The sequence below is a fragment of the Buteo buteo genome, chromosome 3 (assembly GCF_964188355.1).
Source record: "Buteo buteo chromosome 3, bButBut1.hap1.1, whole genome shotgun sequence".
Taxonomy (NCBI): Eukaryota; Metazoa; Chordata; class Aves; order Accipitriformes; family Accipitridae; genus Buteo; species Buteo buteo.
The window spans coordinates 75,827,892-75,855,682 of NC_134173.1; the positions used below are offsets into that span (position 1 = coordinate 75,827,892).

Genomic DNA, 27,791 nt, shown 5'->3' on the forward strand with positions numbered 1-27,791 from the left:
TCCTCCTTCGCAAGTATTGTTATTTGATGATGTATTTGAAAACACATTAAAGAATAAAATGCAACCAAACAAAAAATAATGATCATTGAGCAAAAGCTGCTGCAAGCAGAATGGCTAAGCTAACCGGGAGATTGATTTTTGTGTCATCTTTTACATAGAGAAGAATAATACGAAGAGGAAGTCTGACAGACAAAATAAATTTGCTTTGGTTTGACTCTTCCACCCCCAATCAAATACTCATGATCTATGCAGCGAAAGCCAGATAGTGAGAGAAGGAAAAAAGAAAAAGAAAAAAAGAAAAACAAAATCACAGCACGAGCCCCAAAAATGAAATTCTGTCCTAATAAGGATCTAAATAATAACGGTTCTTTATAAAAATAAAAATAAAGCCCTTATTCTAGATAGAGAGATAGTAAGTAATGAAATAAATTCCATCCTACATCAACTAGAAAACTCCTTTTCCCCAAGCACTCAGAGGGCATCTCAGCTTAGTCCTTCTTGACACCACTTCAGAGCGAAAGCCCTTCAGGAACCAGGTCCCTTGTCTACAAACTAGTAACATTACTACTTGACAGTACTTTAATAGTGTAACATTAGGTAACATTAGTACTTGACCATGACATAGTCGTACAGGACCTCCAAGAGTAAAAAAAAAAAAACAAAAATGCTGATTTTGGCTACATCATTCAGCAATGCACCAGAAGATGTTTTAGAATTCCAAGTGGAGACCCACTCCCACCTGAAAATGATGGGGTTTGGTACATTTAAATACCAGCTGCACCACAGATAAGGAACTAGAAGATACTCACAGAGCTTCAAAACATGATCTCCAGCCACCCTCTCTCTAAAACTGCCAAGTGCTAAAAAAAGCCACACCAAGAAGGTGCAAGTAAAGATGTGGGGGTGGCTAATTAATTAATCAGTAAGGACCTCCCAGTCCTACCTGGATTGACACAGGAAGAATGAGCCTGTGGGGCAGAGAAAAACTCCGTGTCATGGAAGGAAAGGGGTGACCACCGCAAGGGTAACGGACATTTTGCCCACAAACTTGAGACCTATAGATTATGTACATAGGTACTTCAGAGTTCACCTTAAGGTCTTTATGATGTTACATGATTTTTTTCCCCCTTTATCTTTGTGGAATCTGCATTAGATCCTGTGTTTTGGGGCTGAAAGCTTCAGTGCAGAATTTATTTCACAGCTATTACAGGGTACATTACACTAATTACAGTGCACATTATAGCCTGCTATGTAGTGCACTGTGATAAATCATATAGTGCTATGGTCTATTGTAAACACTGCTATACATCTCTGGACACTATTGCATGTTTGACCACTCATAAATATGAGCACTTCTGTACTACAAGTATGATTGGCTACAGAGACTAATTTATTACCGTTTTCATTCAGTACATTAACAGTGCAGTAAATTCTGTAGCTTCTGGGGGAAAAAAAAAAAAAAAACAACAGTGGGACTTCCTTCAGTAATGTAGCATCAGTAGTATTTTCCCTTCAGTAACATACCAGTTGTTCCTCATTTTCCAAAAATATATTCACCATGTCACGTCTACTGTGTAGTCAAAGAGAGGTTTCTAGCTTTCAAGCTTGTCACACCTGAGAAATTGGGGTGAAGGAAGGACAGCAGGTTCATAGTTTTAAAGACTTTGGTGGTATTATGAACTTTCCTTCCAACTATCCCAATACAGGTTCACTCATACACAAAAGCTCCACTTCAGAGGTAAATCTTGTCATTCAATCAAATGCTTCTGAAGTTTGTACATTGTTCATCAAATACAGGGGGAGAGGGGGAAATTCTGACAAAATATTTCTGCGGAAGAGCAGTAGAGGTCAGATGCTCAACGGTGCATGTACACATCAAATGTGCCACCATGAACCTGACACGCTTTCCCTGGGTGGGAGAGCACCATTCACACATGCTCAGGCTCCATGTAGAGCTGCTGTGTCAGTTTTATAGGCTGTGTCCTTCTCTGTGAAAGAACCAGATTTGGAGCACCACCCAAGAGTCAAAGCATCACCCAACTGGAGCGACACGTGTGGGTCCTGGGACTGGAAGAATTGAATTCCAGATTTAGATACCCAAACTTTGTGTACTATTCCAAGTTTGCTGTTGAGTTGGGAGCACATAGTATCCATCGATTCATTTGCCCTTCAGCCCATCCATCCAAAAAGCAGTAAAAAAAAAAAAAAAAAAAAATGTGTGGGACTGAAAAATGTTCCACTCCAGATGTTAACCCTCATAGAATATATTTCAAGTCAGGCCCCTGTTCCCCTTCCTATGGAAAACGTCACCAAAATAGACCATCAGTTAAATAACCAAAAATATTTCCTTCAGCCTCATCAGATACACTAATAGAAAAACCACTCTGGAGAACTGCAAAACACTGGTTGTGTCTCCTTGACACTCCACATTCACCACCGCCAGAGGAATCTCTGCCATCCACGTCTGCATTAAGACTTCTATACTCTGGCAAAGCATTGCCCTACAGACCATGCAGCGATTCCCAAACTGCTTTTAACAGGTAAATGATGCCAGCACAGGTCTAACAAGGTGTTGCTGAGTTTGCATGGACAATCCTGCAGGAATGACAGCTCTGCTGCTCGCCATATAGCATGAAGCCAGCAAAATGTCACCATTTACAAAAGCGTCCTGGACACGAAGGACAAACTTCAAAAAGTGAGGGCAACTTTGCCACCAGCTCTGCCTTGCCCAGAGTGAATTGGACTTGAAAGAAAAACAAAGAAGAGTCCAAGCTCTCAGAAAAGCCACCAAAAAAAAAGAAACAGCTTTACGGTCGTGCAAATGGAAGGTAAGGGAGAAGGAGAGAAGGTGTTTTGAAAGCAGACCAGAAAATCTTGTAGCAACGTGGAGCCCCAGTTCAGCTGGGAACACCCTGACAGCCAGACATGATAGCACATACAGGAGATCAAGCAGAATGAGATAGCTCCTTAAAACTTCAAGGAATTGTGATTATGGCTTAGATCCTACGCAGTTATGGCCTGGAAATAAAGGACAATAAAGGACATCTCCATGTTCCAAACTGTTGAGGGATAACTCAGAGAGTCTACAGACTTTGCCAAGTCCAAACAAGGGGATGCTGACCAGCCCAGACTGGAGATATGACAGGAAAGCAGGTCGTTCTTCCCACACACCACATATGACCACTAAAAACCCCTTAAACCCAATGGGACCCCTCTTCCATGAACTAAGAAAGAGGAGGACCCTCTGAAGTTGTCTTGTGCAGATTCTGTAGATGTAGGAGACAACACAAACCAGCTTCCGCAGCCTGGTGGGATGGGACTTCATAGCATAACATGAGAAAACATGAACAGCATCATGTACAGATTTGTTCTTCAGACCTAAACAGATTCATAAGATGGCTTCTATATGTGCTTTTACTGGAAGATCATTCTTTGCATTGTGACCACAGTCAGGATTAACATTTCCACTACACTGAATTTGACAGTCAAGAGAGAAGATGAACATCAGCAGTCTAAGCAAGCAGACCAGCCAACACGCAAAAGCCAGCTGGCTCAATAAGAGCAAAAGCCAAAAAGTTTTAGCTATGTTGTCACTCCATTTCCATTTAAGTTCTTGTTTTGGGTTTGTGTGGTGCGTTTTTTGGTAGCAGGGGAGAGGCCGCACGGGCGGCTCTTGTGAGAAGCTGCTAGAAGGTTCCCCAGCTCCAAGTTGGACCCACCCCTGGCCCAGGCCGAGCCCATCAGTGATGGTGGAAACACCTGTGGGAGAACAGATTTAAGAGGGGAACCTGCAGTGAGTGAGGGGATTGGAATGTAAGAGGAACCCCTCTGCAGACCCTGAGGTCAGTGGGGAAGGTGGGGAGGAGGAGCTGCCCCCGCAGCCCGTGGTGAGACCAGAGGGCAGGCTGTCCCCCCCCAGCCCACGGAGGGGAGCGGGGGAGCAGATGCCCACCTGCAGCCCGGGGAGAGAGGAGCCCATGCCGGAGCAGGGGGTTGCTCCCCAAGATGGCCACCACTCCATGGGAAAGCCCACGCTGGAGCAGGCTGTGCCTGAAGGACTGCAGCCCACAGTAAGGACCCAGGCCAGAGCAATTCATGAAGAACAGTCTCCCGTGGGAGGGACCCCACGGTGGAGCAGGGGACGAGTGAGGAGTCCTCCCCCTGAGGAGGAAGGAGCAGTAGAGACAAGGTGTGAGGAACCGACCCCAACCCCCATTCCCCACCGCTGGGGGGAGATGGTAGAGAGAACCGGGAGTGGAGTTGAGCTGGGAAGGAGGGAGGGCTGGAGGAAGGTGTTCTCAGGTTTGGTTTTACTTCCTATTATCCTTGTTTTGACTTGATTGGTAGTAAATTAAGTTGATTTCGTTTCTTCCTCAAGTTGAGCCTGTCTTTTGCCCATGACCATAAGTGGGGAGTGATCCCTCCCTGTTCTTGTCTCAACCCACGAGCCTTTCTTTATATTTTCTCCTCATAACACCATGGCCGGGGCAGGGAGGAGCGAGCAAGCAGCTGCATGGTGCTTTGTTGCCGGCTGGGCTGAAACCACAACAGTTCTCCATGGTATTTCAGAGCTCAGCCATGCCTCGAATTGCTATTAAATGTGAATATTTCAAAAGGTGCCCTAACAACAGCTGTTCCCTACAGCTAAGAGTACAGCTGCATGGCACAGCTATAGCAGCAAGCCCAAAGACCCAAAGTCCTTCAGAAAGGTCTCAAATAGGGCTCCAGTAGGAGAAAACACCAAAGCTGTGGGCTGCCATTTCATACAGCTCTCTGCAGCTCATTCTACTAACAGAGCAATGCCCAACCATGAACAACCATCTGATATCCTGAAATAGTCCTGCTGTGGGCGCTCCTACAGCAGGTCAGAAAAAAAAGGGTCAGAAAACCACCATACCCCATCTCAACAGGAAGAGCAAAATGCAGATTAAACCAATGTGAGATGATGGACATGAAGGATGGGCACCTCCACCAACATGCCCAGGTGATGAGGTTGGACCACACAGGCAACAGCCACAGCAGTACTATAAATCCACCAAAACATGCTTGCACATAATTACACCAGTCCCAAAAAAACAGCATTTCTCCAGCTTTTGGGCACTGAAACTTAAGATTGCAGCTTCCAGCTTCTCCTTCCCAGGCACCCTAGAGGCCCATGAATTACTTTGGGCAAGGAGCCAAGAAAAACAAGGCTATTGCCCAGACATCTCTACTGAGCTCACAGGGAAGACCGGACAATGGTTAAGAGGCCTGCGAAATAGAAATTTGTTCAGAAAGATAAAAATCCACAGCCTTAGACCTCCCACAGGAGTTGGGTTCTTTCCTCTTCTGTATAAATTTATGTTGTGTCCAACTGCGAGGCAGCAGTGGCCACGTTGTGATATGTAGGCGGAAAGTTAGAGAGACAAGAAGACGGGGTTGTGTGTTGTGGCAGTCTCTGAAGGGAAGCATAAGGTGTGGACAGTCCTTTCTGGCTCATGCAGGCAATGAGCAGATGCCTGAATGCTCGACTGCTGGTGGAGGCTTCAGCTGCATGTCCAGCTCAGAGCATCTCCCTCAGCACCTCCAACCACCACGCTCAGCCCGTTCTTCCTCAGCTGGAGAAGGTAAAACACCTCCGGCACGGAGACAAGCGACACCACCTTCAACACATCACGGAGGCCGAGCAAAATTAAACTTGCGGAGCATGCACCGCCGATAGCCAAAAGCAAAGGAGTTCATAAAACAGCGCTTTGCCACAGACATCCAGGCAGAACAGCTGCCCTCATCCACCACTGCCAAGAGCTGCTTCCCTCACACTGAGTGCAGGGCTGGCAAGGAGCTATAGTATTTAAAAACTGATTAAAGTTCTATGTAGTTTTTAATGTGCCTCGTCAGACTATGTGTGGTGAATGGCTAATGTAAGGGCTGCATTTCTAGGTCAGGAAAGGAGCTTCTTTGAAGGCTGAGAACCAGCAAGACTCCCCATGGCCAACAAGCAATGGACACATGTCCATCACAAACATGGAAGAGATCAATGACAGGACATCTTTTCAACAACAGATTTTTTTCAATGCTGCAACAGTGATGCTTTCAGCTTGGCAGTAGAGAAGATACATTTAAGCACCAGTGGATGAACACACACCTGGTGAATTAACACACTATTAACAGCCCAGTTGTTTCCCATAAACTGGGCTAATCCAACAAGAAGAGCACGACAATCTGGACCTGTGGATGCAACCACAAAGGCATAACCTGAAATAGCTCTGCCTTGATCACAGCCCCAATTACAAGATATCCACGATGCTGGCTGAGGACACGCAGGCAAATGAGACTGCCAACAAGTTTAAAAATCCACTAACAGCAAGAAGATCCACAACAGTGCAAAACTCTTGCCAACTAAAAAATAAGGGAGCAGATACTCTCTAAACCTCCTGAGACTCTTTTCCTAACTCTCTCACATGCTCACTGATGTCTTTCCATAGGGGACAAGCCCTCCCAGTTTTCCATTTGAGCAGTGGGATTGAAAAGCTCATACGACTATGTGTGCTTAGAGACAAAGCAGCCCTATAGCTTACACCTCTGCTCAGGAATGAGATTAAGTGCCACCACTAAAGCTGTTACGTTATCTAAAGGTCTGCTGGACATATATATATTTAATATATTAAAATAAAGGTGTAATTACTTTAAGTCAACAGATCTAGAGTTTTTAGACAAACACAGGGTTGTTTTTTACACCAAAGCTCAGTGTCTCCTCAGAACATCTGGAGCAAGAAACAGGATAAAAAAGCCACAGAAGAACTTAATCATAAAAGACAGAAAAGTTAAGGTTAGTTTTATCCAGGTCATGACTTTTCAAAAGATGGGATTTTGTTTGCTTTATGCTCATTAGAGGGAGATGCTACTGCAGAAAACATGGGAAAATTATAGGTGAGTTCATAGCACGGATCTCTGCCAGTACACTTCTCCTTGGCCAACGTTAGATACTTACAAACCCAATCACAGCATTGCCAAATCTGATTTAACTGGGTGTGACAGAGTCAGAAAGCTCCTTGCCATCAAGATTAGTTATGACATAATAGAAAGTCTATCAGCTTTCAGTCCTGTAAATATTAACTTTCGAAAGCAATTTCAAAACACACTCTTTTTTTTTTGGGGGGGGGGGGGAGAAAATGGTTTATCTTTTCAATATCATGCGTCAGCTCCTCTGATTACTACCCAACTTTTTTCCTCCCCTTGTTTCCTTATAATTAGATTACAAAATAAAATTATTAGAGTATATTGCAAATAACCCATCAGCCTATAGATTCTCCTCCCCCCACCCCCATTCCTCTTTCACCTTATGTAATTACCTGATAATTTAGACAGTAAACTCCCATGGTTTTATTTTAATTATGGCTACCCTATAGCAGCAGCAGAGATTACATAGCTTATTGTAAATACAGTTCTTAGAAGACAATTTGAGTTCTTTACCAGAGATGTCATGCATGAGAGTGGTTGTGAGAGAAAAGAGAAATTATGCCAACTTGACCACTGAGCCCAGCCAAGGCCACCAGCCTTTACAGCGCAGATCTGGCCAAATGCAGATCAGCCAAGGAACAGCATTTCAACTGTCATCTTCTAAAAATTCCCTGCTGCCTTGTCTCCCACATCCAGCACAGCCCAATGGGCATCCATCCTGGAAATATGGCTCAAGAGCATGTGCTGGGGTTTCAGCAGAAGTATTTCGGAACCACCGTTGTGCAAGAGCAGGTTTTCACGTCTTGTAGAGCTTTCCAGCGTTGAGCTTCTTTGTTTCACCTGCTTTCACGTCTCACTGTAGACACTGGGAAGCCTCCCTGTCCTAAGAAAGCACATGTCCAAAGAACTAAAGGCAAGGGAGGGAAGCACAGGTGGAGAAGGACAGCATTTCAGCATAACAGTCCTCAGATTTCATTAATGAAAAGAGTAGCTCTGGCCAAAGAATCAAACTGCCAGAAAGCACTCGCAGGCTGGGAGCCAACAAGCCAACCAACCGCTGCACCGATGGGATGAGCGATGCTGTCCAAGACAGCCTTGCTTTATATATTACCTTGCACACCAGCTATGGCAGCACCCTCCAAGCTTTTTATTTCCTTCAGTGATTATTTAGGGAAGCAAACACAGAAGATAAAAAAAAGGGTTTGGGATGATACCTGAAAACGAGACATCAAGCCATTAGCATATGGAAAATACCCATTTACCATAACAGCCAGTAGGGATGTCAATGCTTATAATGAATCATCTGTTGCCTTCAGCCAACTTTTCTCAACAGAAGAGGTTCAAGGAGAGCAGGTCCAAGGAATCCCATGGAGCTGAAGTCCAGAGTCCTCTCTAGACTGAAGACAGCGGTCACTAGGAACAATTCCCCATAAGCCCAGTAATGTTTTATTCAGGTCACTCCCCCATGTCTAACAAAGTCCAATCCCACCAACAAGATCTAGCTGACCCTAAGAAACTGTTCACTTCACTGAAACTCCACTGAGTTAATGTGTGGTTTGGAAAAGCAGTTACAACACCTAGCAAAGGCCAAGAGGGATGTGAAAAGATGTGACCCAAAAGTTGCCCCAAATACCCAATGAAAGCAGCACCTCCGGACCCCATCCAGAGGGCATTTTCAAGCTCCTCACGCAAGCTCTTGTATTATAACTTATACCACTTATATTATTACATGGGTGCAACACATGGCAAATGCTTTTGGAGGTGTAACCTTGTTTTTCCTATAATGGGCAAAGTAGGCATTTTTCAGACCCAGGAAAGCATTAACACACCTGTAACCCCTCAACTCCACAGTCTGCCCCAGCTGCTTAGTGCCCCCTTTTTTTTTTTTTTTTTTTTTTTTGTTATCCTTGTTGCTCTATTGCAATTGGAAGAAAAAAGTATTTAACACATGGTTTTCCTCGTCCAATTTAAGGGGCAGGGAAAGAATGGAAATAACACCCTTTCCCTAACCAGCACTGTAAGGCTATGGAGTTATTTAAAAATACACTGATATGCCAAATTTGCTAATCCCTAGAGAAATCAACATCCCCAGCCGCAGGCTGTTGTTTGCCAAGGGAGGTCTTCCAGTTGCTTTAGTTAACTGAGCTTTGGTCGATACATGATGTTATTTTTTTATCATAAAAATGCCTACAGCGTGACAATAGGCTTGTTGTAAGCGCAGGGGAAGAAACAGACTGTTTAATGCCACTGGCAAAAGCTTAATGGGAAAGCACAGACATTTTAAATTACTTTTTAATCACTTCTAGATATTTTCCCAAAAAATTGTAACTACTTACTGAACAACTGCACCTTGTTGAGAAGCAACAACGCTGGCGGGCACAGACAATATTTTGCATTTGGCAAAGATGCTTTGATCACAATGAGGGCTTCAGAATATTATTCACACGCAACAGCACTGAAGTTGAGCTTTTTCAGCTCTCTGTTTGCAGGTTTTCTTTATTTCTTTCTGGTTTTTGGTTTGGTTTTTTTTTTTCTGTTTCTTTTCAAAAAAATGAAGGATTTATTTATTCTGCTTCCCAGCTGCTCTCTCAAAACAGACAGACCACATTTTTTCTTCTAATTCAAAATATACTACTAACTCAAAAGTTTCCAAGACAAGATCCTTCCCAGCTGGTCAGCTTGAGCCAGAGCAGATCATCTCAGGCAATTATACTGTTGAAGAGACAAGGACTGATGACATGAGCCAACCTGCAGAACAGCAAACATTGATTCAAGCCATCTTCAAATGCAGAAATGCTCTCCCTCAATGACAGGCACCATACCATTGCCTCTCCTCTTCATTATCACGGCCCTGCCTGATTTTGTGAACTCTCCTTCCCTGCTATAGGTGGTACCTGGCTGGAAGGTGAGGGTGGGAAGAGGAGTTGAGTTGGCAAGTCACTAAGAAATTCAAGGTTTCACCACCATTTCAAATTTCATAGAAAAATTGTCATTTTAGAAGAGAGTGATGTCCTTTCCCTTGGAATTAGTATAACAACAGATTTGGATAGTGCCAGAGGGTTTCCTTCTCTTTCTGTTTGATGCTGGGTCAGTATTTTGGGGGTTCTGGAAGCCATTCCTGTGCAATCACTGCCTGTCTCCCTTTGCTCTGTAGCTGCCAACAAAATCCTCTTCCAAACTACACACAATTCCTCCTTGTGATCCACATCCCTCAGAGCACCTGCTCTAACACCACCCCTGACACAGTATCACCATCCTTACATACTGCGAGAAGAGGGAAAGAAGAGGAAAGATCCCCACCATGGCTCCATAAAATAACCTTGAATTTGCAGCAAGTAGCCTGGAGAGCTGCCACACAATTCAGCTAAAAAATAAATACATTCGGCTTTTTGGATCTCTAAATGCAGAAGTAACTCACATCAGCTTCTTCCGCGCTGCTTAGGAAAAAAAAGGGACATCTGGATCTGCCTCTTTTGCAGAAACCTCGCACAATGCTCAACGCACCAGCTGTAGAAATGCTGGCTGCTGTCCCAAACCAGCACAGAAACCTGCCCATGTGTGGAGGAGGTGTTTTTAAAACACACAAAAAAATTCCAAAGCTGGCAACGGGGAGAGAAGAGAAAAGTTGGAAGGCCCAGGGATACAGATAATTCAAAATACACTGATGTGCACTGAAAAACTTTGGCTGCAGCCTCCAAGTCTGGCCTGACATAGGACAGATTCATTGGCAGCTCGCTGCAGAAATTAAGGTGATTGTACAGATGTCTTCGCTTTTAAGACAAGGAAGCACCCGCTCTTGACTGTGGAGCCTGAGTTTCTGGAAATTCCAGGTTAAAAGAGAAGAAAAAATAAAAAAAAATTCCTCCACTTCTTCAAATTAATAAATACAGAAATTAATAAAGCTAAATCATCGACTCTGCCATAGCATCCCAACCTGAAGTTGGTAGCCATTTGACAGAGGGAGGTCAAGGACAGTCTCATCTTTCCCCCATCCCACTTGAGCTGCAAAAGAGGACATTGACAGGCTGGAAAACAGGTGATGGCAGCAGCTACCAGCAGACTCATGATGCCACAGAAGGATAAGAATTGGGCACAATATTGGATTTCCATAGTTAATGCATTTTCAGGTGCCAGTGCTTGGTCCAAACACCTGAACAACACAGGAAAGCTCTCATCAATCCCTTAAAAGGTAGCGGAGATTAAGCTCATTTTTAAAGTTGACAAACATCCAGGAGCTGATAGCTACTGCAATAACTATAAGTTCACTTCCCTGTATTCCCCCACATCTCAAAAAAAAAAGATAAATCCTTCCTTAACACCCAGGTTATCGCCATCTGAGGAGCACTCCCAAAACACAAGAAACTTTTTCCAATGTGGTGCGTGAGACACCTCCTGCGGCCAGATAGCAACGCTCGCGTCCAAGCATGGAAATCTTTCCCTCTAGTTGCATGTTCTGCTCTGCCAAAGCCAAACCACATTGCCAACGTGGGAGAACACCTCCCTACTTCTTCAGGGAAGACTGGGGAATTTGTGCAGATCCTGGGTTACTTGGAGGCAGCGTTTCTCATGAAAGACAACCGAGGAAGCTCAGAGCGGCAACGCTCTTCAATCTCTTTCAACGCTAAAGGGATTAGGGTGACGGCCCAGTGAATCAGCAAGCCCAATGCACCACATCAACATGCTTTTGCCCACGGTTGTCACTTTGAGGAGAGTTTGCTACAAAAAAGACACGGCAGTTATCTCGTTCGCTTGCAGGAATGCAAGCACTGGGATGCAGGGAAAAAGCAGCAAGACGGGAGCCGCAGGCTTTGTGGAGGCGAAGCCAGCCCTGCTCACTGAGCAGGGACCACCACATGGGTGAAATCTGGCCAGAAACCACCCCAGTGCTGAAACGTTGGCCAAGAAACTGGTTTGAAAAAAACAGAAAATATGCTAACAGCCTGGCGACGCTGCCCATTGCTCTAAGGTGGGTGGTGTACGGAATGCTAAACATCAGGACATCCAGACAAAGGCAGGCATGGGTAGGTACCAGATTAACTCACCACCCAGGGAGAAGCTTTTTTGGGTCACCGCACTGTTCACATCACATGCTGACAGCTGGGACAGCCACACAAGGGTGTTGCTTAATGGCTCCTTTTGCCTTCCATACACACTTGACAGCATCCCACAGAGCAACGCCACGGCCGGGAACCACATGTGGAATGAGGATACGGAGCAGCACGCTAGGAGAGGAGCAACAGCAACCCAAGTCCACCAGCAAGTCCACGTCACTAGCTCTGAGCCCTTGTATGTGCCCTTGGACAAACAACATCCCCAATACCTTAGCACCCCTAAAGACAAAAAGGGTATCCACATGGAAAACAGTATTTGTGAGGCTCAACAGCAACACTTGCAAAGATCAGGACAGGGATAATGAGAAAATGCAACAAGATCTAGCAAGGACCTGGGCACAATAAGGGCATCAACACATGGATGTTACATCTCCATTTGCTTTAGCAAAGGTATCTCTCATATATAGTTGTGTGCATGCATGTGTATTTTTATGCATAGATAAAACCACAATTTTTCCAATCACTATGCCTCTACTTGAAAGCACAAATGACCAGTCAGAGACAAGAAGAAAGAAAAACACTTGGTCACACAAGAAAAGTTCAAGTACTGAAGCTGATGCTTACTGCTCCCAGCTGGACACGAATCCATGCACAGCCTTAGCCCCAGTCAACCTCTTACTTGCATTGCCTGAATGGCTGAAGCATGGGTCAGGCCAGTTGAACAACATCCCCAGGGAGAAACTGCTGGTGTACTTAGCATAGAGTGGCCTCTCCAGACCTCAGCAGCCTCTGGCAAACACTTGGCCACGTGGATGAAGCAGGCTGGGGCCAGGGAGCACGCTGTGCTTGCACCCTGTACAACCCTTCCAGCAAATGTGCCTTCACCAGCGCTCACTCAGCGCAGATCAAGGAGCTAAAAACAAGTTCGCTGCCTTGACTTTAAGGGTATCACGAGGTGAAAAAAAGCAATCCAGGAAGAGATATGGCCTCTCTGCTGCAAGAGATGTCCTTGTGTAGCTTTGCTCCCAAAGGACCAACATGTAGTTACCAAAAAGCAAGGCTTTCAAGAGCATCCCGTACCCAACCTGCAGCTGGGGTCACCCTCCCCAAACAGTTCCCACCCACTTTCCTCATCATACAGCATGTACATGGGCAGAGCAACACACCCACGGTACACACACAGTGGGGAGAGGGTGATCAACAAGTGTCGAAGAGCACAAAGACACCACAGAAACAGTTACGAAGTTGGACAGGTCAACAAATCAACGGGGGCCAACACGCTGTCAACGCAGCCAAGGACCATCACGACAGCCGGTGGGTGATAAATATCTTGACCCCAGCTTGGCTGACACCATCAACACATCTCTCAAAGCGCAAAGGGCCTTTCACATTCGTCACATTTGGCGTTCTTCATAATTCACACCACCAAACACCCTGCATCAGGCTTGTGACTCCAGGTCCAGCAAGAGCAAGACGGGTCAGAGATACAGAGATGCCACAACAGTTATTTCCCCCCTCACTGCTAAAACAATTTGCCCCACCACTGGGTAGACTACAGCTTTCTAACCCATTGGTCTAGGCCATATTCCCATGCAGCCGGTCCTTTCTGCCACACAGAAGAAAGTGCACATCAAAGCAAGAGAGGGAAAGAGAAAGCTATAAAGCTAAGAAAAGACGCCTTCAGCAAAATTTGTTTTAAGGCACGACTAACTTGTACTGAAAGCCAAATCCTCTAGTTTTCAGCCCAGATCCTTGTAGGAGGACAATTTATGTTATCTCTCTCCAGCCAAACGTGATACTGAGGGACTATTCAGACAGCAGTAGGAGCACTAATGCTCTTTACTCAGTACTGCTGCAAGGAGATCCAGGGGCAATAAGCACTGATATTTAGGGAAACATCACCCGTATCAAAAGGGGCACCCGTCCCACTGATTCAGCGCCAGTGCTGCCGCAGGTAACATGAAAATTACTCAAAGCTCTGCTCTCTCCCCATACATGAGCCTTGCAGGTGATGAATCAGAGTTGCTGTCTCAAGGGACACCACGGAGGAGTCTTGTAAATCCACAGCAGCACCCTACACCTCCAAGTGGGGGTAAACCAGATGGGAGGGAAAACAAAAGAATAGTCCCAGGAAAAGCCAAGGGAGCTTGGCTTCAGCTGTCCCAACCAAGAATGGAGCTGCAGCATGTGAACATGCTGCTGGAGCAGTCAGCAAGTCCCCTGGCAGCAGACCAGTGAGCATCCAAGGGATGCATGCACATCCCACCAGCGTGGCACGGAACCAGCCCTCCCCTGCTTGCCTTTCACACTGCACAGGAGACCAACAAGGCTTTGCTCACCCTGGCAAGAGTTTCCAAGATGAGGAACATGAAGTTAAACCCTAAGACCTATAGAACAATATGGTTCTTGGTGACTTCAGGGAATTTGCGGATTTGGGGACAGACTTGTTAGCAGGGCATGTAGCGATAGAACAAGGGGTAATAGTTTTAAACTAAAAGAGGGTAGATTCAGACTAAACATAAGGAAGAAGTTTTTTTACAATGAGGGTGGTGAAACACTGGAACAGGTTGCCCAGAGATCTTGTGGTTGATGCCCCATCCCTGGAAACATTCAAGGTCAGGTTGGACGGAGCTCTGAGCAACCTGATCTATTTGAAGATGTCCCTGCTCATTGCAGGGGGGCTGGACGAGATGACCTTTAAAGGTTCCTTCCAACCCAAACCGTTCTATGATTCTAATTCTGCGTTGCATTTTCAAGCACCCGTGTTTCAAAACGCTGCCATTCTCCATATTTCATTTTCTTCTGTACATAGCTAGCTCTGGAGATCAAAGACAGGAAACCATCAAAAGACCAGCACAATGACAACACGGGGAGAACATGAAAATATGGCTAAAGCTCTGAGACAGGGACTCCCTCGCCAGCCTCACCATCAAAACTTTCATAAACCAGCTCTCCCTTTTTGCAACTGTGTCCAAAAGAGGGTGAAGCTTCTATAAATGAAAGCCAGGAAAAAACATTTCTCAAGGGCAAAATTTTATCTGCATCTCCCCAAGCCCCATCCTTCCACGTGCAGGTGACCCTCTCCCGCAGAGATGCTCTTACCAATTGCTTCCTAAGTCCTGATCCCTCGGTCACACAAGACTTTCTTTTAATCTGGAAGAAAAAGCAAGACAACTGATTAGTACTGGGAAGAAAACTATTTCACTGTCATGGCTAAGGACATGGACACCATCAGTGCCATGAGCTCTGGGGTCCAGCAACAACCTGCAGCCTCTGAGCTGGCTGTACAAACAGGTACAAAAGCAAGTGTTGAATCCTCAAAATATCACTGCTGAGTATGGGAACAGCACCTCCCTTTGAAAAGAAAGGGGATATAAACCTCTAAAACTGCTAAAGGGTTTTAAGATTTCCAGATTAGCAAAGGTGCAGAAGTAGAGGGTTATAATCAGTTGCAAGATACCTGCAAAAAATAACTAATTAAAACCTGCAATGGGAAAGGGGAATCACTTAACTGTCCTGTCTTCCTTAAGATCCTGAACCTGCTGTGGGAGGAACACTATGGCCACAATCCAGTTAAGCATTTCAGTTTACGTCAAATTTGAGAGAACATGGAGAGCCTTGGTGAATCAAGATCTTTGCATTTCTCACCAGCAGGTTGTTTCTCTCTCATGCTTGCTTGCACACACGTACACACACTCCTACCTTGCAAGAACTTCCATTTTCAGCTTTTATTCTAAGGACTCTCCTTCTAGAAACAACACCCCTTGGCTATAAAAGCACCCAATTCTCCTGCAAGGAAAAAAGTGCTGGTGCAACCCCAAGAGGCAGGTCCTACATTTGCCCAGCACCGGGCAGCTTTCAGGATGCAACCCAGAGCTGCACCCACAAGCTGTATCGTTTTACCCACAGACACTCAGATGGTGCAAGATGAGCATTAGCCAGATAAATTGTAGATTCCTTAACGTATCCATCTACCTTGCAATGGCTATTAAGTATGCAGTATTTCCTAATTTTCTCCATTACAAAGCAGTGCAGTGTCCATTCATCAGTCTGTTATCACAAAAGGCCTTTTAATTAAAGCACCTACTTGCTTTGTTCAATTAACGCCAACAAGGATGCCCTTCCTCACACACTGCATTTAGTTCCTATACTGCTCTCTGGTCACTGTATGCTGAATACATCAGTATTTTTAAGGCTTTAATAAACACTTCCTATATAAATGCTATATACTTCCTATATGCATGCTCTATATACAAAGGTCTCTAAAAAAAATGGATGCAATTTCCCCAGACAGAAAAATTCAGAGATAAAATTGCAGCAATGATTTGTATCTGCCCGGAGCAGCAATCCCAGCCTTCGGTGACCTCTGTGCAAACATACCAAGCCAATTACACAGTGTGACAGCAGACTTTCCCCTCCTGTATCAGCAGCTTCTTGTTGCTGGCTGCAAGAAACATCAAAAGGTAGCTCAACAAATGTATGTGTTACCGAGCGCTTCAGGCTAGGGACAACCACCCTAGAGGTTTAATCAAGATTTGGATCAAATTGTGCGAGGTGTTTTGTAAACATTGATCTTATTGAGTTGTTACAGCTCGAGGATGTAATTCCCAACTACCTGCCCATTTAACCTATGAAAATCACCATCAGGCAACTCAGCTCAATCCTCCCGCTCCATCCTCTCCTGTTTACCATAGTCTTCATGAGCAGATGAATGGTAATCCACCTCATCCCTCAGCATCCTACACCTGGGACATCCCTAACAGCACTCTCATGTCCTCTTGGCAAGGTAAAACTATCCCATGGGGCAAACGGAAACTTTTAAAAAGCCTCCAACCATAGCTAGCAGCTGACAGAAGAAGTGTTATCAGCTTCTTAGATATTAACAGGCAGGACAAGGTGATGTGCAGCCTGGCAGGTTGCCTTGTATAGCCTAGGACATCCTAGTTCCAACTTCTTGTTGAGCAACATCATCACTGCTCTGGTTATAAGGAAGCTTTTTCTGCTGGGCATACCAAAGCACCCATCCTTCACCCCCTTTCTTTAGGAAGGAAAACAAGCAGCAGAGGCTGAGCGCTGGGAATTTGTGACTTCAGCTGCCAGGAAAAGAAATTTAGGAAGAGTATGATGAAGAGCACATAAGAGACCCCCGGCCTTCTGAATCTTAACATCAGCAAGAGATGCACTTAGGTCTGGATTTCAACCATCACATGCTCACCATCCCCGTTTACTGCAGGAAATTGCTAAGAGCGGCTAAAACCCAGGTGATTCTCCATCAGGAGAAATAAATACAGGAGCATGCACTTAAGAGAGCCTGAAGCCTCACACTGGCTCTCCCAAGCAACAAGATCCAAAAATCAGCTCATCCTACCAGTGCCCACAAGGGCACAATAATTCCAGATCCCATCTGCTACCCAAAACAGTAAGCTACCCCCTCCTCCTGAGATGTTTACAGGGGGGAAACCACCTCAACCACACAGCTCACCAGTCACCCAGGTGCTTTGAGTCTTCTCCAATCTGCTCCACCTACACTTGCGCGTACAAAACAAACCCCAGGGCAGCTGTGTTTTTCCCCAGCAGAGCAAAACAGCAGACTTGGAGAGGGGAGATCCATATGGAAAGCAAACGTTGTGAAAAGCATCCCGCTGTTCAGGCAGGATGAGCGAGCCCAGGAGCAATGTCAGCCGTTCGTGGTGATGGCCAAAGATTGGGAACAGGAAACCTGGTGCAGAAGATGACAGACGGAAACATGTTAAGATTCAACAAGAAAGGCAGGGAGGCTGGAAGAACCACACACCAAAGCTTCAGATGGCAGGAGGAAGAGCAACTCTAATGAGGCCAAAGTCGCAACGGATTCAACCCCTAGATCCTGATACACACTGTGATGACAATATCATGGCAATCCATACAGGGCTTCCAGGGGATGTACTCCATCATCTGCTTGGACTTGGGATGGAGACATCCTTTTCTAAAACCCAGAGCAAATGCACCCACTTAAGTATTATACTTTGGGCTTCCCCCCCACGCACACTTTTTTCTTCTTTGTCTGAAGCATTCAGCCACAAAACGAAATGATTTCTGCCTGCACTGACAGAGGAAATGCTACTGACTGTTTAGGTGAGATTCATTTCAGGATTGTGGCCAGACCGAGGAAATTGGTGGAAGAAATCCTTCATAGCTGGATAATGAGGTTGCAGTTTTATGAGTAATTCTCCTGAGTTATGTGCCCAGCACCTTGGATGTGGGCGACACGTTCATTCCTTCCCTCCCTTTTTGAATGGAAAATGCCATCCAAGCACACAAACACAGTATTTATTAAAAAAAAACAAAAACAACAAAACCATGAGGTGGAGGCACAGATCTCCTCTCGCTTGTACAGTGTCCAATACAGCTGCTATCTAGAGGAGTTTGCCTGGTGGGTTCTCCAGGAACGTTCCCAAGCTGCAACACAACCCATGCCTGTCAGATATACACCATCCCCTTAAAACCTAAATAGCCTCGGGGCTGGAAACTAGGACAGGGCCAAGACAAACAACAGTCAAAGACACTGCCCTGTACACCTGTATTACTAACAACACTTTTGATGCAGAGAGACCAACCCAGGCTTCCTCACACCAACGTTCACATCCTCGCTCCCGAGCCACCTTGCGTCTTCGTGCACGGTCCTACACGCACTAGAGGGACCAACTGCTTGTACCGATGCCACGTTCCTCCCAGCTTGATATGATGTAAGTGGATTGCAACTAGCTCCCCATTTTGAGCAAGCAAAGGAGGTTACCTGAAGTTTTAACGCTGTCAAAGCTCAGCTGTGTGGAAACCGGAGGGGAGGAAGAGGAGCCCTTTTCTGAAGAAGTCTCTGCTCCATCTGGAGCCATCACCTTCCATTACTCAACTGCCTTTCTGGGAATTCTCCGTGCCTTCCCCTATACCATGCCCAGGCACTAGACATGAAAATAGCTTAAGACAGTTCCTGCTGGCATGACATCGACTTTGTTTCTCCTGGAGGATGAATTAGCAGATGGGACCAGTGGAAGATGGCTGAGCTAGAGAGCTGGACAACTGGAGTCTTTCCAATCCAGTAACTACAGTCCAAAAGACTGAGGATGCAAAGACCCTTCAGGGTCAGAACCTCTTTCCTAGGGGTAGGAACCGGGTCAAGGAAGATATGCAGGTGGTTACTGACAGGCTGTGCAAGCTAACTTATGTCTGCATAGTTGGTTTTACTGTTCCCCAAATTCCTGCTTTGCTTGCTTATTCCCCAGTCAACCCACTGTATCATTCCAGCAAAATAACCACAATACCAAAGAGCTTTTGAAATTAATATGATGGGCTCACAAACATCTTCCGTCATGCAGAACTAAAATTAAAATGTACACCCGGCCTCGCCTCACTCCCTGAAATTCATCATGCGGAAACTTCCCTGCATCACGTCAAGAGACTCCTGACAGCTGAAAGAGCTAATGGGAAGCTGCATTTGCAGCAGCAAGAGTATCACTCTGCTGCTAAAAGACTTCAAAGCAGGGTTCCAGCTCCACCACAATGCCTGTTCCAGCAGACCAGCTGCTGCTTGAGACACAAGAAGGCTGCCTTTAGACCACTGTTTCCTCCATGCACATGGACAATAGTCATCCTCCAATAGAAATGGACATGGGAGGACCAGAAGATGACTGGTTTTCTGGTATTTTGGAGCAGCGAAAGGCAACGACGAGTGTTTTCTCAGAAACCATTGCTGAAGGTCTCACGACACTGACACAAGAGAAGTAAAACTAGAAGCCAGGAGAAAACTGAAACGACCTTAGTAAAATACCTAAGGAGCAGACGGAAGCAAATACAGAGTTTGAGGTCTGCAACACCATGACATGTCACAAGGTTGGGCATCCCTAAGTAGAAAGAGCTTCTGCAAACCATCTGTGAATGCATCTCCACCCACCATGCACATCAGCTGCTTACCCTACAGAGAGGTTTCTGCAAAGCTGTAATGCTGCACTACCAGACCAGAGTAAAACCCTGATAAACATGCTACACCTGGCCTTAGGAGTCTGCAACTCCAGCTGAGATGAGCAGCTCTGTAAGAGGAAGCATCGGGACAGATGCTGACCCACAGCCCTCAAGGCAGTCAGTGCCCCGTTGTGAAAACGCTGTTCAACAGCCAGGCATCAATATGGCAAGCCAAGTCGTTTCCGAGGTCTTGCTGCAAAACCCACCAGATTTTTTTTTTTATTTTTTTTTTCAAATTACCTCCCTCATGCACATGGTTGACAATCCCTTCATGGCTCCTCACACTATCAGGACCACAGCAAGAAAACTGACACCATCTCAGACACCTTCTGGCTCAGCAAACACAACTGCCTGCACTTGATGCATATTTTGGGGTTGAAACTGAGATGCAAACTGCTGCTAAAATAACCGCCACGGAGGAGTGGTTGCTTTTTCTCTTGAAATACGGAGACAATTTCCATTTCTTCCCTCCCTGTCCCTTGACTGATTTTAGCAGGCTATAGAAGGAAATAGGAATTGCATGACTCAGAGGGAGAGTCCTCTTCTACCCATCACAGAAACACACACATGCACCCAAGTAGCTGGGTGAGACACTGTCTTCTGTTCCAGGCCACCGGTCTCACACTAACCACCACCGGCACAGCTCTGCAACGTGCCCCTGAGAAAACACAGACAAGAAGCAGCAACAGTACCAAGAACCAGAAGCTAAAATTGCAGGACTGTCCCAGCTGTGATGAACAGAAGGAGGTTTCCTCTGTTGCGCTGCAGCATCCAAGGAGCCACCGAGCCAAACATGAAGGTCCTCATCCCATGCGCAGAGGAGGTCACAGGAGGAGAAATCTATTATTTGCTGCATGGAAGAGGCTGCATGGCATCAGGTCAGAAGGATCAACATGGTCAAGGGATAAAAAACTATGCCTAGGAACAAAGTGAAGGCAACATCCCTTAGTGATGCCCGCAATATCTCATAGACTATGCTGACTTGCCTGCTTCACAAGCTTTAAACTTTTGGAACACACCTCCAGAAAAAGTTATAATTTACTGGTACATATTTTCCACTGCCTCCATTTTTACTGCATTTTTATTGTGATGCCCAAATACCCAATTGTTGAAAAAGTAGAGTGGGGATTGGTAATGCACATGCACAGAAGCACCAGGAGAAAATATTTCCTCTGATGCAGGAAGACAGATCTGTAAACAGCTTCTTGCTCTGCAACAAAAGTCCTACCACAGCAGCAAAGCCAGGTGTCAGAATGTGACCCCTGCAAAACTGCAAAATTCACTTGATGGTGTAGAGATATTCCAGCCCCCCTGGCACATTTCCAACACCAGCTGTTTTCTCAGTTACCATTCCTCTTTACCCCTAATACAGCCGACAGCAACACGTGTAGGAACTGGAGAGTCGGCACAGGGGAAGACAACTCTCAAAGACATAAAGGCATCAGTGCACTTCAGCAAGGCCTTTAGAGTCAGTTATCTGATGCTTTCGACTCCACTGATGGCATTTATGAATTTAAAAATGCATGTAAGTCTTCAACATCCTCTCCCAGTCGCTGTCTTTAGGATGCAAATGCAATTTAACACAATTAGGCAGGACAGAAAGCCCAGACCTTTTTACAGGATCAACTGCATTCCAGTTGCTGGGCAAGATAAAGAGACACCAGTTCAACAGGCAGGCTGGACAAAAGCACGTTACCACCTCCGGGTGGTTTTCAGATCAGAACGGGGATTTGCAAGGAGGAACAGCACTTTCCCAAAAGGCATCAAGCCCTGCTACAGTTCTACATGTAGAAAGAAAAAAACAAAACAAAACAAAAAACCAACCAACCAACATCAAGTAATCCTAGATTTGTTAGTCAGAAAAGAAAAGGTTTCATTTAGAGGGGGGAAAAAAAAAAAGGAAAAACCCAAAACTCTAAAAAAGGTGTCAGGGCACATGGGTCCATTTGCAGATGTGTTATCTGAAATTCTCAACATTGGGGAAAAAAAGAGACAGAAGAGGAGAGAGTTCTTAGCATGAGGCTTCAGGATGCTGAAGGCATTTATTTCCATTGCTTAAGTTTCAGATTTGAACTGAGAAACTGACAAAAATCTTTGGAGGTACCTTGAAACATTTCCCATCACAACTGCTCTTTGCAAGGGAGAAGCAGTTTAAAACCCAGCATTCAGTGGATATTTCTGTAAAATCTGCTGTCTTCCACAGAAAAATCAGTCATCCTTAATTCTGGACATTTTTTTCTATTAAAAGACACCACAAAAGCATTTTTGCTATCGCAGACTGCAATTTAAAGAATAAAATAATAAAAAAAGGCACAAATTTATTAGCATATCCTCTAGATCTACCCCATTAACTGCTCAGTGACTTCACAGGACCTTTAGGTGGTAATAAAGATCTTGCCAATATTTTTCCAGGAGAAATTCAAGAGCTCTTAACTTGTGCCTCTCTATTTTTTAAAGGATGTGGATCAGGAGGATCTCAGAAGTAATCAGTTTATCAGCTCTACCTCTGCAAGAAGGAATGAGATGGAAAACCACCTAACCAGAGGTACAAGGTGCCAGATGCTGTGGTTGCACACCTGACATGCTGAAGGTGCTACTACCTTGAGTCCAGGTAATCCAAAGCACATCACTGCAGAGACCTAATGGCGCAGTCTATCTGAAAATAGACAGAAATCCCCACCAAAAACATCTAAGTCGTCACGATAGAAAAATAAATCCCAGCAGATTGTTGGTAGCAATATATGAATCATCATGTTGTTATAGCAACTTCATATCTGCATCAAATCTGAAAACCAGGCACAGCTGAAATAATATAACAGCATTAAGTAAAAATGATATATAACAAGATAAAAATGGATCGGCTCGATCTCAGAGGAGCACCCACACTTCTTTCTCACCCTCTTCCCTCCCTTTGAAAACATTGCTTTCCTGTATTTAAACAAAGAGAAGAGACTTGGAGCTTATGGAGAAGAAGCAGAGCACTAATGAGCTTTTGAATTCAAAGAGAACCTTCAAAACGAAGAACCACCTTGAAATAAAACCAAGTCCAATTCCCAGTTATTACCACCAGCCCCAGCTGACTGACCCTATTGTTCCTATGTACTGCAAAATTCATGCATTGCGTGAATTATATAAAATATAATTTTATTAATTTTACAAATGCATTCTATATATTTATATAATTCACGTAATGCTTGAATTGTATAAATATATATGTACACAGTCATCTCGTTCTGTTCAGGAGTCTCGAGCAGAGAGATCCCAACCAGAACAGAAGATGCAGAAGCAAGAAAGGGGATGCACAAGGTCTATTTTTAAAATGGCAGGTATATGTGGTTATTTTATTACCGGAGAAAAAGTGAAAAGTGTCACCAAGGTTCCTTCCATCAGAGCAGCAAAGGAAGCAAGCTAAATAAACATATTTATTTCAGGGACTTGGCAGAAGAGCATAGCTCCTCTGAAAGGCGAGAGGCTCCCATCAACCTCCAAGACACTGAGGTGCTTCAAAAGACACCGCTTTGCTCCGATTAGTGCCAAGCATGCCCAGAAACACCGCAGGGCACCAAACTGGTCCTCCTCCCTGTGGGATGCTGCCAGCACCAAGGAGGTTTGAAGGGGGAAGAAGGGAAATAGCTGGGAGATTTGTAAATTTTGCTCTTGATGTTTCAAGCAAATTAAAACCAAATTAAAAAAAAAAAACAAACAAAACCAAAAACAAACCCGCAGCTCTAGTCCCAACAAAGTCCTATCAGTCCTAACAACAGCACTAAAGTAACTCAATTAATTAAAAGCTAATAAAAAGCAGCAGTCTAACTTATTCTTTCAGAGTTCAAGACAGCAAAAGCATCACTCTGCCCCAGACAGGAACACTCTGTTTTCTTTTTCTCTTTTCTTCTTTTTCTTAAATGCATTTATTCATTAAAGTTTCCTCGTAGGCTGTGTAATGAGTCACTTCTTGCTTCTCTATAAAGTGCAAAGGGATGGAGAGGAACAGGATTTAAAGCGAGGATGGAGACACTCAGAAAGCCTCTTAGAAAAGCTTGAAAAGCTTTTGAGGGAGCCACAGATAAAGCGAGGCAGCTTCTCACATGGGCTTCAAAACCTTTTCTCTATCACGATAGCTTTCCCAGGGTCTGAGTCCGGCTGTCTCCTTGCTTACAGCCGGCACAGAAAGCCACCCCCTCTCCTCCACCTAAAAATAACTCTCCAAGCTTTCTTACTCCCCAAAAGAGCTTGGGAAAAGAAATCCGGAGCTCCAGTAGCGAGCAGGAGGGACGCTGCTCCTCCCGTGGGCTTGGTGGTTCACGAGTACCGATGGGACTATCTCTGCACCACCGAAATACAATCAAGGGAGGTCACAGAAGTTGGTATCTTCAACAGCTTGAGGCATTTTGTCTCTCTTACCCTTGCAGCCAGAGAAGCCCCAGCAGCCACCAGCTCGGAGAGAGCCACACGTGTCCACGTGGGTGGGTGAAGACTGCAAGCAGCTCTTTTGTAATTGGTTTTCTGGCGGGGAAGAAGAGTCCATCAGATCAGCAGTGCCAAGCTCAATGAAAAGCCCAGGAGACAAACGGTCCCATCACCAGCCTTATCTCAGACTGGGTCTGGAATGTCCTGGTTTGGTACCACAACTGCTCTCAGGAGTCCTCCCTGGCTCTCCAAGACCTTCATCCACCCCTCAAGGCCCCCCTTTCATCAACAGAAGCTTTGAGGAAGCAAGCCAATAACCAGCACAAAGGTGTGACACAAGTCTGCCGAGAGGCTGGACAACAGGAACAGCATGTGTGTCAGCACGCTTTTGATTTATGTTGAGTGCTGATGGATCAGGGCCAGAATAATCTCCACTGTGAAAGCAAAGGGAGATGAAACTTGAGCAAAACCCAGAAGCGTACTCCAGACTCACCTGGGGCCAAGCTCATCAGCCCCATGAAGCTCAGACTGAGGAAATTAGAACTTCCTAACAGAAGAAACACTCAGTTTGCCAACTCAAATCTCTTTAGGGATGGTAAGAGCAGAACGGCTACTGCGCAGCCCCACCGACGACCGGTTCAGGCTTTGACCCACAGTGCCAGACCCCTTGACTGACCACCTGCCCAGCACCCGCTATCCAAGGACGGCAGGCAAAAGCCCAAGGTACCACACAGAGGATGTTGCACCACCCATCTTCATGTCTTCAAAAGCTATCTGCTAACCACCAGACGGATGCTGTGCTGATAGCAAATGCGTTGCCCCCAAGCTCTTGCCACCCATTTGTTCAGTCCTTGGGTGAGAAGGACCCTAACCCTTTGGAGCTCCCTAGCACTACTGCAGTAAACACAAATCCCCAAAAAAGCACACCCTGAGCCCAGTTCCACTATTGCCATGACTTTCCACCAAGGGCTTTATCTTGTCCATTTGTAGCAGTGGAGGACTTGAAATTGCTGCGGTGATGGTCACGCTTATGTGTCATACCTTATGGCAGAGATCTTCTATCTTACCTAGAATGGTGCGTCTCACTTTTCTAACATTTATTCTACCTGAGAAAGAAAATGCTTAAAAAAAACAAAAAAAAAACAAAAAAAAACAAAAAAAAAACCAAAACTCAGAGTGATTAAAAAACCCCACAAAATATAAAATAAAATAAAATAAAATAAAATAAATAAAATAAACAAACTAAAGACAGAATCTAGGGGAACTTTTTCGCTGCCACCTAGACTGCTTCTAGAGGGTTCACATGCCAATCTAGTAATAAAGCTGTCATATGGGGTGACGTGATTTTAGCTTTCAAGCTGAAGGTTGCTATGGGATGCCGTTCCCAGCAGCAGTGCTGCACAGCGTTTGTAAAAGGCCTTCCCAGCACCAGACACTGCTCTGATTTTTGTGTAGGAAGAAATTCACTTTTTCTTTTTTAAAAAGTCCCAGAAAAAGCAGCAGTCCTGGAAAGAGATGGAGAGGAAAAAAATAATAAATGGGGCTGTAATTCAGATGCCTATAGAAGCGCGGATGCAGTAGCATCCCCCTCCCAAAGCTGAAGCACCAGGTAAAACTCAATCTTGCAAATCAGTGCACATCAGCCAAGCTGGGGTTGCTGTAGTCACCAACACCAGGTTTGCCTGGACGTGGGAGAAGTTAAAGACGATCAGATGATCTCATGCGCCATACAAGCGCGGAGCAGAAATGGGAACAGCTATTGCAATGCCTCTGCAGCAGTGCATTAAACTGCAGGGTACGTTGACTGTGCAGGGTACGACTCTCTGATAATAACAAGGTATCACTTCACAACAGGCTGAGGAAGTTAACCTGGCACAGGACAAGCTTTTTAGAATTAAAAAAAAAAAAAAGGATATACAAGATATATATAGGGAGCTGTGCAAAGAAAAAAAAAACGGATATACAAAGCTGTATGGCTGTGCAAAGCCCATCAAATACAAATGACTCTCTTAAAAGTAACAAACAAGTAAACACAGGGTATTTTCTATACCACATTGCAAGATTTAGGAGCCCGTTAAAACTTGCAGGATTTACAGAGGAAACACAATAAGAAGGAGGTTTAACGAAAACTTAACACAAGGACATAGCCATGAAGCAGCAGGAGGGGGAGACGCAGTAGCTATTTACCTTTACACAGTGCGCTGAAGACTACTGAACACTGATTTATAAAAGGCTTTTAATTCATGTTGCCAAAGCTTCCAGCCATTAAGTGCTTTAATTCTTTGCAGGTTAAGTAAAGCAGAGTTGGTAGATGAGATATATGGATAGGGATGAATACTTACAGAGCAAACACACTGCAATTCTGTGGACACGTGCCTATACAAGGTTAATGTCAAGATAGATACGCAACTGTGTTATTTAAAGGACAAACTGAGAATGCAAGAATATTAATGATGACAAAAATAGAGTAGCAAATGACACGTTTTGAGCCCCTACTCAGATGTGAGAAGACAGCCAAAAGCTGGTGTACCCTGTACTCCAGGCCAGAAATGGACCATCTTTTCCTTTGCAAATTGACAACAGGAGATGCTATTTTTACAAAAATACAGCCAGTTACAGCAGAACCAATAAACCAGAAAGCCAAATCCTTTGGGGCTTTCTGTTTGTAAGGTTTTCAGGGTAAGTTTGCCTATGTCTCCAAAGCCTCTCACACTTGTACCTAAGTGAGCTGCAATAATTAACTCTCGCCCAGAACTCACTCATTGGGGGTCCAGCACTCAGGTGTTCAGTTCAGAGCAAAGGCTGGAAATGAGGGGGTTAAATTGGGCTTATATGGATAGGAAATGGCAAAAATCAAATTGACTTAGTGGTGCTCTATTTCAGGCAATTCTCCCCTGTTGCTACTTTAACTTGTCAATGCAAAAAAACCCCAGTATTATATATTGTTTATATATTTTTACGTATCTATAACATATATATAAAATATAGATTTATACACACACATATAATATATATTTTTATATAGACACACTATAAATATATGTTTTCATACTCTACATTCTTGTAGTTGTGAAAAAATAACCCTTTTCACTTGCAATGTCCCATAAGGACAGACCTAAATGTTAGCTACGAGGTCTCATCAGATCAGGGAGATGATTTTCAAAGGCTGTCAGATCACCAGTGGCATCGGCACCAATGCCAGCCAGGAAGAAAGGTCAGGACTTTGTGTTTATCATAGGAAGACTCTTCTCCCCTCTAGCTATGATGATGCATCTTGTTTTCAAAGGATCATTACAGACGTGCTGTGTATATGGCTGAAGGAAATCTGGCTGATGACGGAAGGGTCTTCAGTTCAATAGATCAGTGGAGCATCTGCTTTCCATGGAAAACAGGGAA

At 44.8% G+C, this 27,791-nt stretch overlaps 1 protein-coding gene across 24 annotated transcripts in view; it reads right to left on the bottom strand.

Annotated features, from left to right (window-relative positions):
• The window catches only part of TSNARE1 (t-SNARE domain containing 1), a 489,936-nt gene that overhangs the window by 427,924 nt on the left and 34,221 nt on the right, over window positions 1-27,791 (bottom strand). For 20 of the 24 annotated variants that reach the window (XM_075024058.1, XM_075024043.1, XM_075024050.1 and 17 more), the window contains one exon: window positions 15,093-15,143. The exons of the other annotated variants lie outside the window; for them this stretch is intronic. The gene's annotated coding sequence lies outside the window, so the exon portion shown is untranslated. The remainder of the gene's footprint in view (window positions 1-15,092; window positions 15,144-27,791) is intronic. 24 annotated transcript variants of the gene reach the window in all.